This window comes from Lithobates pipiens, unplaced genomic scaffold, assembly GCF_037356315.1.
Source record: "Lithobates pipiens isolate NorthernLeopardFrog02 unplaced genomic scaffold, aLitPip1_a1.2 Scaffold_8, whole genome shotgun sequence".
In the NCBI taxonomy this organism is placed as follows: Eukaryota; Metazoa; Chordata; class Amphibia; order Anura; family Ranidae; genus Lithobates; species Lithobates pipiens.
This window is the reverse complement of record NW_027507903.1, coordinates 246353344-246372369: the sequence shown is the minus strand read 5'-3', so window position 1 is coordinate 246372369 and position 19026 is coordinate 246353344.

Genomic DNA, 19026 nt, shown 5'->3' with positions numbered 1-19026 from the left:
GCGTTTCCATTTTGAACTTTTCCTTTTTTATGCAGCGATTTAGACGCGTCAGGTCTATTACGGGTCTCCATGTACCGTTCTTCTTCTGGACCAGGAAAAGAGGCGAATACATTCCCCTGCCGCGCTGGACATCTGGAACAGGAATAGCGGCGCCTTGATCCAATAAAGATTTTATGTAAGTTAGAAGAATTTGTCTTTTTTCTTCCGACTTTGGAATGGATGTGGGAACACACTTGAGTTTGGGTACACTGCTGAACGTCCACGTGTGTCCGGAGGAAACCGTCTTGACGGTCCAAAAATCCTGGATCAAGGCCGCCCAAACGTGCCGAAAGTGGAACCCGGACCGCCTGGACGGGCTTGATCTCAAAAGGACTTAGTCGGCTCCTTCTCCCCCATTGAACTGCTTTTCGCAGACTTTTTGAGAGATGTCTGTCTGGACCTCCAAGATCTGGAAAATTCCCGTGCAGGCCTGTAAGTGCTTGCCTCCCTGGCACGATCTTGACCCTGCTTCCTAGGGAACGATCTTCTTTGATTCTGCAGGCGTCTATCCTGGGGAAGAAACCCCGACTTACCCCCAGTGGCTCGAGTTATGGCACTATCCAGCTTATTGCCGAAAAGGGAAGAACCATCAAAAGGAATACGGCACCAAACCTGCTTAGAAGCGGGATCGGCCAGCCAAGGACAGAGCCAAAGGGCACGCTTGGCAGTTACAGATGAGAGCATAACTCGAGCCACCAGACGGATAATGTCGATCGAGGCCTCTCCCAGGAAAGCTGAAGCCAGTCTCAGTTCCTGAATGGGAGAACTCTTGGCCAGATCTTCAGAAACATTCCTGAGTGAATCATCAACGCTATTGGACCAAACTTCCATTGCTCTAGACAGAGCCGCTAAGGCCAGAGACGGCTTACAGGCCATGCCAGCCGTTAGATAGATCCTCTTTAGGTCAGAATCAATTCTCCTATCCAAAGCGTCCTTAAAAGAGACTGTGTCTTCAAGGGGAAGGGTCACGTGTCTGACCAATCGCATTACTGCTGCGTCCACTAGAGGGGAAGACTCCAAGTTCTTAACTTCTTCCTCCTTAAAAGGGTAAAGTCTCTGAATCTTAGATAGAAGAGAATTCTTTTTCTCTACCTTACTCCACTCATCCGAGATCACTTCTCCCAGTTCTGAGAGGAAAGGGAAGCTAATACGCTCTTTCTTCAATTGTTTGAAAAATTTTCTTTGTTTTGCCGGAGTGGGACTTAGATGAGTTACTTCCTCGGTGAGAACTACGTCGTTGAGTAGACCTAGAAGGGCTGAACAGGTAGAAAAAACCAGCAGTGTTAGTGGAACATTCCCTAATGTTCCACTGCTTCCCCCCCCCCCCCCCCCCCGGCAGGTAACCCCAAAAAAAGTACCTTCTCCGAGAGGGCTGGCCACTAGCAGGCGGTGAGGCATCCAAAGGATCCATCAGGGCTGGAGAAAAAACAGCCTAATTTAAATACAGAAAACAGCTAAGGAGGCAGCGATAAACTGATCCCATAAAAGACACATACCTAACACTGAAGAATCAGAGCTCAGGAATGGTGCTGCAGGCTTCCCAAACATCCCAGGAACACTACAAGCTGTTTTCCGTTTTTAAAATTGCCGCCATAATGACGTCACGATTTTCGTCACTAAAAAGCTAGTGCGCATGCGTGAAGCCCGCATCACGCATGCGCGAACCAAGCCTCGTCCTCGCTCCGGTCTCGCGCATGCGCAGAATGACCGAGCGGCGAACGAGGAAGTAACTTGGCGGCTGGAACGCACGGAAACCAGCCGCCCAACAAGCCAGATACACCGCACGGCGCTGTATGGGGAAAACAAAAAGGGGCACTGCACAAGAAGGACATTCAGACAGAAAAGACAAATAAAGGCTGCCATGGAAAAGAAACAGCTCACCACTCCTGTAGACGGACACCAGCCGAGGTAGGTCCCCACACATGCCGGACTTCTGGGAGGAGGGGGGGGCGAATAGTCACCTGCTAGTAGCAAGGCTCACGACTAACACGCGGTTTCACCTGTCAGTGACCAGGCACACACCTCTTCAGCGCCTCTTCCATATGCCCCTTTTCCATACTCCGCTAGTAGCTAGAGCTTATCGGAAATTTGCGACTCCAAGTCGCACGGCCGGTCCGTATCGCAGAAAAAAATGTAAGTCTTCAGGGTAAAAAGACACATGTTAGGTCCTATGGAGGAGGACAAAAAAAGAACGCGGCCTGTGGCAGGGAGCAAAGATTTATGGGAGTGTCGTCCTATAGGGTAATGGAGGCGGGACTAAACCACACGTAGGCTGCCATGGAGTCCATCAGGAATTTTTTTTTTCAAACACTTCTAAACGCAAACGCGGCAAAACTCTGCTATACGTGGCATGCAAACGCACCAAAACGAATGTTTCAAATGTGGGTTATTATCTGTCAAGTTAAATCATTCAGGAGAGGTTGTAAAAATGTCCCATGTACATTAAGCCTTACTGGTGATTGACGAGTTCAGATGTGATCCCTTGGGAAGTTATTAATCACTTGCTGATATCTGTTAAGCAGATTTGATTCTCACGTGGTGTGGTGTGCTTCCCTATGCACACTGAAAACTGGTGAAGGAATTATCATCTTTTCCTCTTTTAATACTTCAAAGACTGTTGCTTTTTATTAGCGCCGCATATGGACTTTTTATATTTTAATGAGGGAAATATGCCTTAATAAACAGATTATAGCAGCATCAAGTTGTTTTAAGTTGATTATATTAACGTCTATTCTGAGTCTAGGAGGGTGAGTGAAGCAGTCATTGCTGGTTTGGGCACAGAGGCCCCAAATTTGTATCTACTGTAGGTCCTAGGATTCCAGAGTCTCTGTGTTTTGGGGATAAAGATAAAAGTGTAGAGCTAAAACTTCAAGTGAACAAAAACCATTGGATCGATCTCACAATGAACAATACAATCAATGTGGAACTCTAATTGAATAGATACACAGTGATTTTACATGAAAAAGAATCAAAAAGAAAAAAAGAAATAAATATAAAGTCCATGAGTGAAATGAAAAACCAAAAACATGGTTAAACCAAATGACCCTTGAAGGGACATACGCCAAGTGTTCATAACATCATTTTGACATCAAAATAGTGAATAGATGATGAGACAATATGTGAAGATGAGTAATCTGCCACCATGTCGGGTCGGGCTCCACTGCCACCACACACATTACCAAAAGCGCTGTTTGTTTTTCAAAAATGTGAGTTTTTTTAACCTCATTAAATGTTATACTTTTTATACGGAATCACGCTATGTGGCCCTTTTTGTTCTCCTCTCTTTAACTATAAATGTGAACATATGGGAGAATCTATCCATTTTTCTTTATGAAAATACCTTCCATGGAGACTACTACCCTAATGACCGCTTAAAGATCTGGCTCAATCGTCAAAAGTCTCCGGATCTGATATTTCCAACTTTGGTGTTCCCCAACACAAGCTTGTTTGACTCATAGGATGTACGTCCTTTTGAGTTCAAACCATCTGGTAAGCCTTCATCCTATCGGTGGCGAATTACACACCTTCATATATTGTCTCATCATCTATTCACTATTTTGAGGTCAAAATAATGTTATGAACACTTGGCGTATGTCCCGTCAAGGGTCATTTGGTTTCACCATGTTTTTGATTTTTCATTTCACTTATGGACTTTATGTTTATTTGTTCTTTTCTTTTTGATTCTTTTTCATGCAAAATCACTGTGTATCTATTAAATTAGAGTTCCATGTTGTTTGTATTGTTCATTGTGAGATCCATCCAATGTTTTTTTTTTCACTTGAAGTTTTAGCTCAGCACTTTTACCTTTATTACCACTATCGCAATTGTCTGTTTGCCATGTCAGCTGCTGTGTTTTATTTTAGGGCGTAGCTCGGTATTATATTTGTACTTTTTCTGTGTTTTGGGGAGACATGGACCCAAATTGAAAGCAAAACCACTGCAAAGCCCCCCCCCCCCAGCACACACCTCCCAAAGAATGGAGCCCCCTCAAAAGCCAGGGCTCATAGTCAGTAGCAAGAGGCTACCATGTAGTCCCATCCAAAAGTCCCTGTCCTGGTTGGGTCTGTCACAGGGGAGTACTCCTGTAAGGTAACTGTTCTGTGAATGGTGCCTGACTTGATACTACAGCTGGCAAACAGTGGGGCCCAAACTGTATGGCAGTGCATTTATTGCTATCTCTTTAGGACTGCATGCAGTAATTTGCTTTTGGGGTTGCTAGGCAAATAGGCAGTCTTCTGGAGTTTAGGAAACAGTGGTGGAATAAACACAGCTGCAGTTTCTCACAAACCTTGGCATGGCACACAGACCTTGGTCTGAACAATTGTCTGTTGCCAGTCCCTCTTGCTCTGTCCTCAGGAATCTGGTCCTCAAAAGCTCAGTTCTAGTCCTCAGGTCCTCAGTAGTTTTATTCCAGCACTCTGGTCAAACAGCATTCAGGTCTCTCAAGCTCCGACCCCCCACACTCTGGTTTAAGTACACACAGGCATGCAGCACCCCACTCCAGTCCCCAGCAACCAGAGGAATTTCTTCTCAAAAGCCAGAGAGAAAACTTGCATAGCTCTCCTTCTATTATAAGGTGTCCTTGGCTTTTGTAGTTCATGGCCCCATTTACAGTGCAGCTTTTATTGCGAATTACATTTCCTAAGGTTCCATACTGCTGCATCATAGTGATTGTAGTCCTTTCTGTCTCTACAGCTCTCCCTAGTGTGCAGATGCAAAACAGCATAGTGAGTGAGATGGGGGATGTCTCCACACCCGACTACATTAATATATTTCAGCTTACCAGTTCTCGATTATAGTGGCTGCATTTTTTTTAGGCTTTTTTCACCTGGTGATCTGGCCAGGAAGTTTGTTATTTTTCAACATCCTTTAACAGACCAAGCTGTCCAGCAAAAGTGGCAGTTGGAGGGTTCAGACAAACCATTTAACACAGACAATGGTCAGTTTTTATTTGTTTATGTATAAATCTTTCTCCCAAAGGGAAACAAAAACTGTTGCTGTAACTGCCTAAATTAGATGGCATTATTCTTTAATTTGCTAGTCAAGTCCATGTAAATCTGCTGATGCATCTAACACTATCCTCTTCCCAGACCCACAATGCTGCTCATAAAGGAAACAAAAAGAAAACAAATGCAGCCACCAATCTAAGGACTGGAAAAATGCATCATAATACATTCTTGTTTTTTGGGTCTAATACCACTTTATTTAAGGTGAAGATTCTTCATAAGAAATATTGATCAAAGCTAAACTCTAGTCAGAGACAGTAGGCACAAATAAATGCAACTCTGTAATCAATAACATCCCATAAATGTATTTTTAAATGCTAATAGTGTAAGTACCTTAATTTGACCTAGTATCATCCTCCTGCAGTCCTTGTACAGCATGTCTGGAGTCAGGGCTGTACTGGGACAAAAATCATGAACGGCCCACTTTAATTTTGAGTGTTTCCATCAGCATTTCCCCTTACATCAGAGTGTCCTCCCTCTCCTCCCCCTCCCACGTGTACTCACAGTTTTGAAGGCAGCTTCTAGTTCCTCTCTCCAGCCATGTGATAAGTGACAAGTGATAAGGGGAGAGAGGATGGAACGTCTGCCAGCTGTCTATTTTCCCCTACAGGCTGGAGGGAGCAGAAAGCCTAATGCTCTCTCCAGCAAGTGACGGCAGCTGCTCCGTCTAACAGGTGTGAAATCGCGATCACTCACTGTCAGAGAGGAGCGGCTCCAGGACTGCACCTGACCGGCCCACTGAGCCATCGGCCCACCGGGAAACTCCCTGTAGTCCCGATGGCCAGTACATGCCTGTCTGGAGTGTGAGAGGAAGAGCCGAAATAAGGAACCAGTCAGTGCCTATGTTAAAAGAAGCTTCTGATAGGAGGAGAAAATCAGTGGGTTACAGAGAGATGAGTACATTCTCCTTTCTTTGTGCAATAGCAAGCTGGGATGGGTCCAGGGTGATCCGGACTTAGAGGAAAAGGGTTGAATTATGCTGCCAATCAGAATGAGGATAACTAGCACCATAAGAAGGTACTCCAGGGGAAATCTCTGGATGTAAGCTGAATATTCCTGCAAACTTGAGTTGGTTATTATTATATCTCTTATTTCTCAGTGTATGTAATAAACAACTGTCAGTTAAAAAAAAAAAAAAACGTTTCCATCTTTATTTAATTCCTTTTTGCATCTCTGTGCTGCAACCTCTTTGCAGCCACTCTCTGTCTACATATTTTTTTGTATCTATTATATTATTAAAACCTCAATAAACATATTGGATCTATTTCTTATTGAATGCAGACTAAACTGTGATCTCTGTGTCCAGACACTGGTGTGTGACACTGCAAGGTATTTTAATTGTATCTGGGATACTTCACAAATTACCTGCATGTGGCTTTACAGCTAATAATGACCTGATCACTCCTGGGCAGGCATGTGCAGCTGCTCTTTCTTCTCTCCTAATTAATGCCATAATTCCATAAACAGTGACGACAGACAAGTTACAGCAAAAAAAATAAAATAATGAATTGTGAGTCATTCTTCTCAAAGAATAGAAGATGTAGAACAAATAAATGGATATATATGTAGAATATACTGTATATTTATTGTGACAGTGCGGAGCCCTGCCACTGTGAAAATGGAAGTAGAAGTGACACAGGGTTTGAACATATGAAGAGTGCTGGAAAATATAGATTTAGAGTGAAGAAAACTTCTCTTTTGGTTTTCTCCAGGTTTTGGTATTCAAGGATTGGGTACTGGTATTTGGAGACTTTGAAGAACTTTGGGAGGGAAAGAATCTCCAACCCAATGTCCAGGTCTTGTAAACAACCAGCAGGCTGAGTGAGCAGGTTTTCACACCTGTTATAATTTTAAAGCGGGACTCCACCCTAAAGTGGAACTTCCGCTGATCGGAACCCTCCCCCCCTCCGGTGTCACAATTGGCACCTTTCAGGGGGGAGGGGGGTGCAGATACCTGTCAAAGACAGGTATTTACACCTACTTCAGGGCATAGACTCCCACGGGAGTCTATGCCTCTTCCTGTCCCTGCGCACTGTCTGCTGGGACACACACAGGTCCCAGAGACAGCGCGGACAATTCCTATTGCGCTGCGCGACTCGCGCATGTGCACTAGGGAACCGGGAAGTGAAGCCGCAGCGCTTCACTTCCTGATTTCCTCACCTAGAATGGTGGTGGCAGCAGCCGAGAGCCGAGCAATCGCTTGGCCTCGGCTGCCGGCATCGCTGGACCCCGGGACAGGTGAGTGTCCGTTTATTAAAAGTCAGCAGCTGCAGTATTTGTAGCTGCTGGCTTTTAATATTTTTTTCCACAGTGAAATCCCGCTTTAAGCTTGGGATGCTGAGTACTCCATGCTGTAGACTTGTCCAGGGGGCTGAGATTCAAGACAGCTACACAAGTCTGGAGGACTGAGAGAGTCGAGACGACTATGCGAGTCCAGAGGACTGAAGGGACCTAGAAGTCTCACAGGACTGGGAGAGCCTAGGATGTCAAGACACCCCTTATTGAGAGACCAAGGCGTGGGCTCAAGCAGCAGGGAGCTATGACTAAAAAGACTGGAAGAGCCAAAAGGGCTATTAGAGCTAGATGAGCTGAGAAAAGGGGTACAGGAACACAGAGGTACTGCATAAGATGGTGTGAAGAACCAGTAAAAAGCCTAAAGCCAAGGTTTGGGCCTAAACAGCAGTGCTTGGATGTGAATAAGCCAGGTGGCATGGCATAAATTGTTGTTTCCTGTTTTGATTGTTAAAGAATCCTGCATGGTCAACTACTAAATGTTGGTCAATAAAAGTGGGACTGGCATGGACCCACTAAAAAATGGTACTATCACTGAGTAAAATTTCCCAGAATATCAACATACTCTATATATATATATATATATATATATATATATATATATATATTTATACAGAATATATACTGTATATGAGTTGCACCCAATTCCATTATTATATGTATGCTGGTACCTCCTTCTTTAATCTATGATTGAAGCGAACACATCATTAAGACCCCTTTCACACTGGGGAGTTTTACAGGCGCTATAGCATTAAAAAAAGCACCCGCAAACCTCCCTAAAGCAGCTGCTCCATTCACTCCAGTGTGAAAGCCCTCAAGCTTTCACACTGGAGCGGTGCGCTGGCAGGGCATCAGAAAAAGTCTTGCCAGCAGCTTCTTTGGAGCGGTGAAGGAGCGGTGAACTCAGCATGTGGACCAAGAATTGGTTACTCCAGCGCGACCAATTCTTGCACATGCCTTTGCATCGTGAGATCCAGGAGAATAATCCTGAGGATTTCAGGAATTATCTCAGGATGACAGACCCCATTTTTCACCGTCTGTTGGCTTTGCTGACCCCTTATATCAGCAGGCAGGATACCTGCATGCGGCAAGCCATCAATCCGGAGCAGAAGCTAGTTGCCAAGTTGCGGTGCTTGGCGACTGGGAGAAGCCTGCTGGACCTCGATTTCTCGACAGGCATCTCCCCCGGGCTCTGGGGATCATTATCCCAGAGACCTGTTCTGCCATCATTCAGGCCCTGTAGAATGACTATATTAAGGTATGTTTTATCCTTTAACATTACATTATATGCATTTCATGTTTGCTAATGTATTGTATTTATTTCATCATTACCTAATTACCATGACTGGAATATGCTGTGAATGTCCCCTTTATCCTCATGCATGCTGGAAGCTTTTTTAAGACTCCTTTTTTGGCCTACATGCATATTTGCCTTCACTAACCTTCCCAACATGCTATCCTGGGCCCATATACACCTATAAAAAATATTAAATAATAATGTCAAAACAAAGAGGTGCAATAGTGCTTGAACAATCAAAAAATTGCATCAAAAGTGCATCTGTGCATAGCATAAAATCAATTGATTCAAAGTGCATCTGTGCATAACTCCAGTGTCAACAACAGTGATACTGTGATAAGCAAATTAAGGTGCATATAGTAAAAAACATGTACCAACTAGAATATGAAATATAAAAAATAATAACAGCAAAAAAAATAGTAAAACAATAGCAGCAAACAAGTGAATCTAGTTAAAGTGTCCCATACATAGTCCAATCGTGAAAGTTAAATGCAATATCACAATACAAATAAAGTGCAATGTGCCAAGCCAACTCTCTTCCAGTGATTTTTCGTGCCAGTGCTGATTACACTAGGTAATTACCTCATTGCTGCGAGGTATGCAGCGGAAAAAAAAACCTTTTTGCAAGGAGTACTTGAAGCAAGGGGATGGCTGCAGAGAGGAACTTCTAACGGTACCGAAAATCATCCGATTTCCTCGTGGATGTTACCAACGTATGCACTCAAAGGGACAGATAAATAACATCCACCATAGTTTAGTATGTAAAACCATCAACTTTATTAAACAAGTAATTATCTACTCACAAGAGGATACGGGTTGAGCGCACAGCTAACAGTGGACCGATGAGCGTCTCGCTCGGGTGTAAACGTCACTTCCGGTTTCCTACGCGTTACGTCACACAATGATCCCAGTCGAAGTCATTGTGTGACGTAACGCATAGGAAACCGGAAGTGACGTTTACACCCAAGCGAGACGCTCATCGGTCCACTGTTAGCTGTGCGCTCAACCCGTATCTTCTTGTGAGTAATTGAGAGCCAACTCATATAGTGTTTGCTGCTCCCGTTAGAATAGAACTGTGCCTTCTAATTAATTTTACATATAGCGCGGGAGCCCTTGAAATACATATTCATATACACCTATAGCCTAGTCCCTTTAACAATGTATATTGTCAACTCCATTGTACTGCTTTCCCTGAAACACCCCCTAAAATGTGTTCAAATGTAATGTGTATCCTTAAATTAATTTATAACCCTCTCCCACCCCCTAAAATGTGTCCAAATGTACTGTGTGTCCTTAAATTAATTTATAATCCTCCCCCGCCCCCCAAATGTGCCCAAATGTAATGTGTGTCCTTAAATTAATTTATAAGTTCGAGAGAGATATGTGAATTATTTTATGGGTGGGGGGGGGGGCCATTGCAATGCCAGAAAATGTTTAAAATGTATCTTAATTAAAAAAAAAAAAAATTGCTGCTAAAATCTAGAGTTTGATTTCTTGCTTGCTTTTCTTTTTGGCTGTCTCCTAGGTTCTCCTAGTGCACTTGTAGTGTCAAGTGGATTTAGTAAAGTAAATAAGCCCCATTGTCACTGTAAACACAAAAATGGTATTGAGTATTGAAAGAAGAAGCCATACATTGTTGTCTTTTAAAATGTTTACTCTGTGCACATTCACACATGTGCATTTTTTTAAATCTGGTTAAACTTTATTTTTGCTTTTACACAATATTTTTGGGGGGTTTTAGATTTTTTACTCAATATATATATTTTTTTTGTTTTCACAAAAAAAAGTTTTTATTATTTTGTCAGCATTATATATATATTTTTTTAGATTTTTATTTAGAAACAGGCATGTTTTAAAACATAACATACACAACTCTAGAACTTACAAAGTTCAACGTATAAAACTTGAAGGCAATATCAGACATTATAGTGTCAAAAATGTCTTGATATTGCCTTCATCAGATGGGGTGATGTCACCCCTGTAAAAAACGCCAAATTTTGAAGATGCACACAAATTAGGAGTCCAAATGGGTAATGTCAACATGGTAGATAGCACATGCTGACACACTGTGTGCATCTTCAAAATTTGGCTTTTAAAATTGAAAAAACTTAAAATCACAGAATGTGGTCATCTAAAAAGGAAATGAAGAACATGATCGATTTTGTTTTAGGGAAAAAACTGATTTGATTCTCCCAAAAACATTGATCATGTTCTTCATTTCCTGCTGGATGATGTCCAGGCGATTGCGCATTGCATCAATCTCCCCATTCCAGGCCATGAGTCTTTGGGCCCGCCGCTTCCCCTTCCACAACCAGAACATCACCTAAAATTGATGTAAAAATATGTATTTAGAAATATGCAGGCATACATAGATTACCTGAAGCTGGGGTGTCAGACACTCCCCTGGTGGGGTGCCCATGTTGCCCACTTCCTCCACCTCTCCTTCCTCCACATCCTTGGGGGGGGGCTGGGGCTTAATTGCCATTCAGGCTGGCGAGGTTGGGGGTCCCTGGGATCCTGTTGTCTGAGTCTTTTCTCCCCTATGAGAATGAAACAAAAGGTATACTTAGCACACAGATATTTGACTCCAGAAATAGGAATATGAAACATTGCTTAGAAGTGGTGTACAATTGTCTGTTTGGGAAGAGATCCAAGTTGAAGACATGATTCAAATTCCCTTTTAAAGAAACTGCAATACTTACCCTTTTTGGCCAACTTTCACAAATGGAGACACCCCAAGTATCCCCTGGAGCACCTGTGTGGGTTACCCTAAATAATGTTCTCTGGTGTCCCACACTAGTGAGTCCAGATGTGTAAGCAGCTGCTAAGTGTCCTCTCCTTACATTCCACTGAATCAAGTTTGCAATTCATTCTAATTTCCAAGACATCCACACAACAATATCCTAAACTTCTTTTAATAGGACAAATTAGCATGACTAAAATGTAGGTATAACCAGAACGATGTTTTCTACGAACGACTGCCCATGAACACGAACGTAGTCATTTGAAATTGTACAATAGTAAAGAAAAGCACATGGAGAAGCAATGCAAGTTAATTATCATTATAGGAACACATGACAAGTACTTACTTTTTTGAAGTTCCTTCTTGATGCTGCGATACTGATCTGGCTCCCTCAGTTTTATGTTGGACTATTGCTTCCTCAACTGCTCTTTTGTCCGGCATACTCCAAAACTTCTGCTCCAGGGTGTTGACCACAGTTGACATGATGTCCTTTCTTCTATTCGGATGGGTGTATGGATCATGTTTCCCATCATAATCCTCCCTCCTTAAAATCGCCACCATCTCTACCATTTCCTCAAAAGCCATGTTGGGGGCCTTCAATCTCCTGCCTTCAATCTCCTTCAATCTCCAGATGTTTATGGCTCCGGGCTTTGTTCAGCGTTACTTCCACAATGTGTCTCCGCCATTTTTCTCAATACACTCCTACTGCACACTGAAGAGAGAAGGGGCAGGGAATAGTCGTCAAAAAGAACATCAGTGGCGGGAGACGCTAGCAGAGTTTGACACATGTGCAGTGTATATAAAGCTAAGGTAACATTTGATCTAGGCCCAGATCGAGGTCTATATTGGGCTAGTTTAGATTGACATTGTTGTTTTAGTCATATCAAGCCAACACGTGTCGTACATCCAGTGTGTGTGTGTGTGTGTGTGCCCTATATTGGAATAAGAAAATAATGAGAGTTTGGACTGAGATTAGTGTTTTTGTCTTGTGCATTGTCTTACAGAAAAAAATAATCCATTTAAAGAGCATGATTTTTTGAGCATTTTTATTGACAAGTATAGGGAGATGAGAAATCTGTGGGAGGTCAAGCACAGTTTGTATTATAATAAGCAAGCAAGGAAGGCAACACTGGGGACACTTCTGGAATTTGCCAAGGTCCCTGAAGAAAACATCAAGTTTTTGCAAAATTAAATTGGGATCTTGAGGAACATGTACAGGCGGGAGATTCAGGCTTCCCTCAGATCAGGAGCAGCACCAGATAATGTTTATGTCCCCAAGCTGTGGTACTTCCAAAAACTGTGGTTTCTGGACGACCAGAGTGAAGCGAGGGAATCTCCTTCGACCCCTCCCTGCAGCCTTCCCTCCACCCCAGCAGAGGCTTCCCAGGAACAACCGGGCCCTTCCATCCTTGAGGAAGTGGATGCGTCCAGCTGGAGTCAGGTATATTCGTTTTTAGAAATATTGATTGTCCTAATATTAATGATGTTAACTTAGCTGCTATAATTGCTTACAAATCAATGATTTTATACCATAAAATTAAGTATACATATCACAAGACAGTAGTGGCCAAAAATGTTGGTGACCAGCTTGAAAAATGCTGGGGTCAGAATGATAGCCTTTTCTATTTATTAACATTAAATTTGCAAGTCATGAGCTGAAAATTGTGTGTGATTGATGAAGCAAAAACTACAACTATGTCCCTTTTTAATACACAGGATGAGCTCAGCCAGGAGGAGAGTCTGGAAAGCCTCAGCCAGGAGGAGGTCATGCCCACTGGCAGCCAGGAGGAGGCCCTGCCCAGTGTTAGCCTGGAGGTGGCTGGGCCCAGTAGAAGCCTCACACAATCACAGTTTCTCCCCTCTGCATTACCACCAAAAGGCCCAGGGAGGCAACAATGACAGAGGAGGCATCACTTGCCCTCATTCAGGAAGCCAGTCAGTTCCCAAGAAGCCCCCCCCCCCCCCCAATGCTGAAGAGGCCTATGGCTGCTATCTGGCCACCAGGTTGGTGGAATTGGAGAAGGGCCAATGCCTCCTCTGTGAGGGAATTTTTGTTCAGGCCCTTCAGAAGAGGTTGAGGGGCAGCTCACTGAAAACAACCATATATATGAGCAAGCCCCTACTCCTCCTCCTCCTGTCACAAGTCCACCACCAGAGGCACAGCCTCCAATAAAGGCTGCAGGCAAGCGTGGAGGGAAGGCTGCAGCGAAGAGAAGAAAGTGATGGCCTGAGTTCAGTCTAGTCTGACAGAAGATGCAGGCTGTTGTAGTACCACCGCCTGGGGACAGATATGACATCTGCTGCTTGTCCTGATCTCTGGGATTCCTGGACCAGATTGTGCTCCTGATTATGTGGACACCTCAAGATCCCAATTTCTTTTTCCACTGACTAGATCTTTGCCCTGGGGTCCAAAATGCTTCACAAATTCCAAAAGTTTCTCCAGTGTTGCCTTCCTCTTTTGTTAACCAGAATAAATGGATATTTTATTTTCACTAAATACTTTCCTATGTGTTTTTATTCAAAAAGGACAGTTTGTGAGTAGGCAGGTACATTTCAAAAAGACTATGGGGGTGTAGCGCTGGCTCCTGATGAGCAGGGGCTATGGTGTTTGAAAAGTTAATTTGCCTGAAACCACAGTTGGGTTTCAGGACTATTTCTCCAAATTTCTGGTCTCAGTACCAGTCCAGCTGGGTTGCACTGGCTTCTCCTTGCAGATGTCGCTGTCGCCGCTGGCAAGAGTAGAAACGCAGTGTAGCTGGGTGCATTGAATGTCACTATCCTCTCAGAACCAGCCCAGTGGGAGTGTTTTCTTGCTGTGCATTCTGGGGGGTGGTATTTAAGGTACCGACGCCACGTTGGCGGGTTTTTTTTCTCTCTCTGTGTGGTTCTGGTGGTAGTCCTGACCCAGCCCCATGGCCCTCCTGGCCTGGGGTGCGGAACCATGCATCCTGAGTCTCGGGGCCGGCTGGCCCGAGGTGACGCAACTGCAGGGACAGCCCCAAGCAAATTTTGGGGCCTCCTGATCCATGGGTGGTCCGGTGCCGTCTCATCTGAAGGGAGAGGCCCAGCAACTAAAGAACCCCAGGGGAGGACTATTTCAGCAGAAGACCGTGTGCAAGGCTGGTTTCTCTGAAGAGCCTGGAGGCTTTGTTGAAGGACACAACCTGGATCAACACTCATGCAGTATTGCCGGATTGGCTGAGAGAAACTGGTACCGTATGTCAGTTCTTTAAATTTAGCTTCGTCCCTCGGTAACGCTCAAGTGTATCTCACAAGTCTGTGGCAGAGACTTTGTCCCGCCGGCTGCTAGGCCTAGTGAGAAAGGTCTATCCGGGGGTTGTTAAATCCAGTTTTGAAACGGTTTATATTCTCTGGATTTTCTCTAAAGACTTCCATTTTTGTAATCTAAGTGCCTGAACTCACTCCTAACCCTCTACTCTTTATTGAGAGACTGTTCTGTTCTAAATAAATAACCCAAAAGAGGATTCAGTGTCAGTTTCCACACTCTTTGGGCCATCTACCATGGGAACCCCAAGACGGAGAAGCAACCAAATAAGGTAACGGTGAGCCCAAATAAAACCAGCAGGTCCTTCGGGGGTCAGTGCTACAGGGGTTATTTACGAAAGGCAAATACACGTTGCACTACAAGTGCAAACTACAAGTGCAAAGTGCACTTGAAATTGCACTGCAAGTGCACTTGGAAGTGCAGTTGCTGTAAATCTGAGGGGTAGATCTGAAATGAGGGGAAACTCTGTTGATTTTATCATCCAATCATGTGCAAGTTAAAATGCTGTTTTTTATTTTCCTTGCATGTCCCCTCGGATCTACAGCGACTGCACTTCCAAGTGCACTTTCAGTGCAATTTCAAGTGCACTTTGCACTTGTAGTTTGCACTTGTAGTGCAAAATGATTTTGACTTTCATAAATAACCCCCTATGTCAAATTACCAAGCTCACCAACCTCCTTAAGGTTAATAAAAAATACAAGATAATAATATTGTGGTAACTTGAAACAAACGAAAAAAAATAATTATATGGAGATCACTAGAAAATAAGTAAAATAAATATTGATGAAATAAAAAATTATAAACGATGAGTATAAAAAATAATTGGAAACATTATTAATGGAGATCGGGCTTTTAAGACTAGAATATTAGTCATGAGATGAGGATAAATAATGAAGAAAGAGGTTTGTGAGCAGTCTGTGTGAATATGAGCAGCAAAACAACTTCATTCTTCTAGAACTCTAAAGAAGAAAAGAATGCACTATATTAAAAGATCACAGAATTAGCAGCGTGAAGAATGTGCTAGCTTCAATACGAACACTAGTTTTACCACACCGGGAGCTTCTGTTTTGCACTTGCTTCAGAGAATGCGTCGTTTTTGGTCCATCGGACTAGCACACAGACGAACGGTTTTCCTAATAGAAATTCGAGACCGTCTGACAGATTTGAAACATTCTCTATTTCTAGGTCCGTCTGAGTTTTTTGAAGAAAAAAGTCCGCTGTAGCTCACACACGATCGTAATATCCGACGGATTGATTCCGCTTGACCTTTTCTGCCGGAAAGTCCGGCTGTGTGTACGCGGCAATAGATAGAAGCTGTCAGTGCTAGTGTTGTGTTGAACAAACTGCCCTTGCTATAGGTGCAGGCTATTTATGTATCTCATGATGCCTACCTGAAAAACTTTCAGAGATTGCATCTCCCCATTCTATCTTGTTGCTAAGACGTTGCTAAGAAACTCCCAGACATTACTGTTCACCTCCACCATCATAGTATTGGGCTCTTTCTCTGAAAATAAACCTCCTCACGTGCCCTCTCTCAACTGTCACAGTAGTTTTGAACTCAGGGTTTGCGAGCTCAATCCTATGATGCTTCGCATAAACATATCCCTACTGTCGTGTTCTGCAGGCAGTTCCACACATGGAATACGACCCATTTAATTGACACTGGGTTAAAACAGGCAGTGAGGAGGTGGTGAGGGCAAACTATTCCCCATTAAATCCTAAGTAACTGTTTACAATGCAGATGCCTTGCCCTATGAAGAGTCTTGCATGCTGCATCTTTGGTGCAGTTTTTCAAAAGCGCACCAAAAAGGAACCTTTCATTGAAGTCAATGGGAGCACATCAAAAGGACATTAGTGTGAAAGGGCCCTTAAAGAGGAAGTTCACCATAAAAGGGAAGTTCTGCTTCAAGCCCCCCCCCCCCTTTCTTCGTTTGAAACGTTTTCATTTTTTTTATAGGGGAAATGGGTACCTAGTTTTGGTAGGTACCTTCCGGTTGGATTGCCTAGGCCAGGGGTCTCCCAACTTTCTAAACAAAGGGATAGTTTACTGTCCTTCAGACTTTGGGGGAGGCGGACTGTGGTCATTGGGAGTGGAAATTGTCCTGGCGGCAGTGGGAGAAAACAATGCATCTTTGGTATCAGTGGGAGGAATAGTGCCTGATCATTGGTATTAGTAGGACTAGTGCCCCATCAGTGGTATCAGTGGGAGGAATAGTGCCCCATCATTGGTGTCAGTGGGAGGATTAGTATCCCATCATTGGTCTCAGTGGGAGGAATAGTGCCCTATCATTGGTATCAGTGGGAGGAATAGTGCCCCTTCATTGGTATGAGTGGGAGAAATAGTATCCCATCATTGGTCTCAGTGGGAGGAATAGTTCCCCATCATTGGTATCAGTGGGAGGAATAGTGCCTCATCATTGATATCAGTGGAAGGAATAGTGCCCTATCATTGGTGTCAGTGGGTGGTATAGCACCCCATCATTGGTATCAGTGGGAGGAATAGTGCCCCATCATTGGTGTCAGTTGGAGAAATAGTGCCCGATCATTGGTATCAGTGGGAGAAATTAGTGCCCGATCATTGGTATCAGTGGGAGGAATAGTGCCCCATCATTGATGTCAGTGAGAGAAATATTGCCCTATCATTGGTATCAGTGAGGGGAATTGTGCCCCATCATTGGTATCGGTGGGAGAAATAGTGTCCCATCATTGGTGTCAGTGGGAGGAATGCCTCCAAATTAGTGGTATCAGTTTGAGGAATAGTGCCCCATCATTGGTATCAGTGGGGGGAATAGTGCCCCATCACTGGTATCAGTGGGAGATATAGTGTCCCATCATTGGTGTCAGTGGGAGGAATACCTCCCCATTATTGTTATCAGTTTGAGGAATAGTGCCCCATCATTGGTGTCAATGGGACAAATATTGCCCCATTGTTGGTGTCAGTAGGAGGAATAGTGTCTTGTATCAACAAGGGGGAAAGTGATGCAAGGGCTGGATAAAGGCAAGCAAAGGGCCACATCTGGCCCCTGGGCCGCAGTTTGGATACCTGTCAGGAAAGGCTGGCTGGGGACAGTGGTCCGTCACCTGTCTGTGCGCGCCTGCGGGTGCCTGGTGCGCGTGTTCGCGGTCGCCCGGTTGCGCGCGTTTGCAGTACCGCGGGTGCGCGCCAGGCGGGCTATTTAAACTCAGTTCTCCCTTCTGATCTTGCTGCTTGATCTACAGCGTTCCTGAGACTATTACCTGAATCTGATCTGTTTGTGTATCGACCCGGCCTGACCTGCGACCTTCCCTGCCTTCTGCCTGCCTCTGACCTGCGGCTTGTCTACAACTCTGCACCTGTCTCATCCTCTGGTCCATCCGTGCTCATCCGTTACTGACCCGGCTTGCTCCACGTTCCTGCCTCTGCCCGCTGCATCTGTTCCTGTACTGCCTGTCTGGTTTGACCCGGCTTGCCTGACTCTTCTGTGTGCCTGCCCCTGAGTGATCCACCTGTTCCTGTTGGTCTCCTGCTGTCTACTGGTTCCTGTCTGCTGTCACTGGGGCCTGCTTGTCCAGCTACAGTTCCTGAAGTCAGCCAGATCCATCCACCGGCTGTTGATCCTGCCAGGCACTCGTGCTACCTCTGACTCCCGTGCCTCCTGTCACCATCATCAGGGGCCGTGAGTCGGGGACGCAAGAGAGGTCTCCTTCTGCATTCCGGGCTCACCACTAGGTACGTGACAATACCACTGGTCTAGGTGATTCCACTGGAATTTCGGCACCTCCTTTCCCTGCCATTCACACAGTGTAGCGTGACTCGCACATGTGCAGTGGGAAGCTGGCTGTGAAGCCGCAAGGAGCCACAGCCTGCTTCCTACATTAAACATGCCAGTGCCAGTAACCCAAACACTGGCAAAGTAATGGCCCAGGTAAGGATGGCACTGCATCCTTGGACAGGTAAGTGTCTTGTTTTTTTAAAAGGGCAGCAACTACAAAAAGGTCAAAAGGTCAGGATCACAGGCAAACAGGGATAGTCAAGGACACGCCAAAGTCGGTAACGGAATAACAGCAGAGCACACGGCAGGTAACAGGAAGCTAACACACAAAGGTTGATCAGCAGGGTTGGCCTGCAGTGCACAGGTTAATATCGAGTTGTCTGATAGGAGCTAGGGTGGAGCCATGCCAGAGGATGGATTACAAAGGCAGTCAGGTGAGAGTCGGCTGGTCTCTAGAGATGAACACATGGAGACAGGTAAGCAGACGAACTCTATTGCATAACCATGACACCTTCCCAATTGTAGCTGTTTTTTTTTCCTGATGTATTTACATTATGATGCCATAACTCGCTGGTTGACTGACAGTGAGGAAAACTTACATCTTGCTTTCT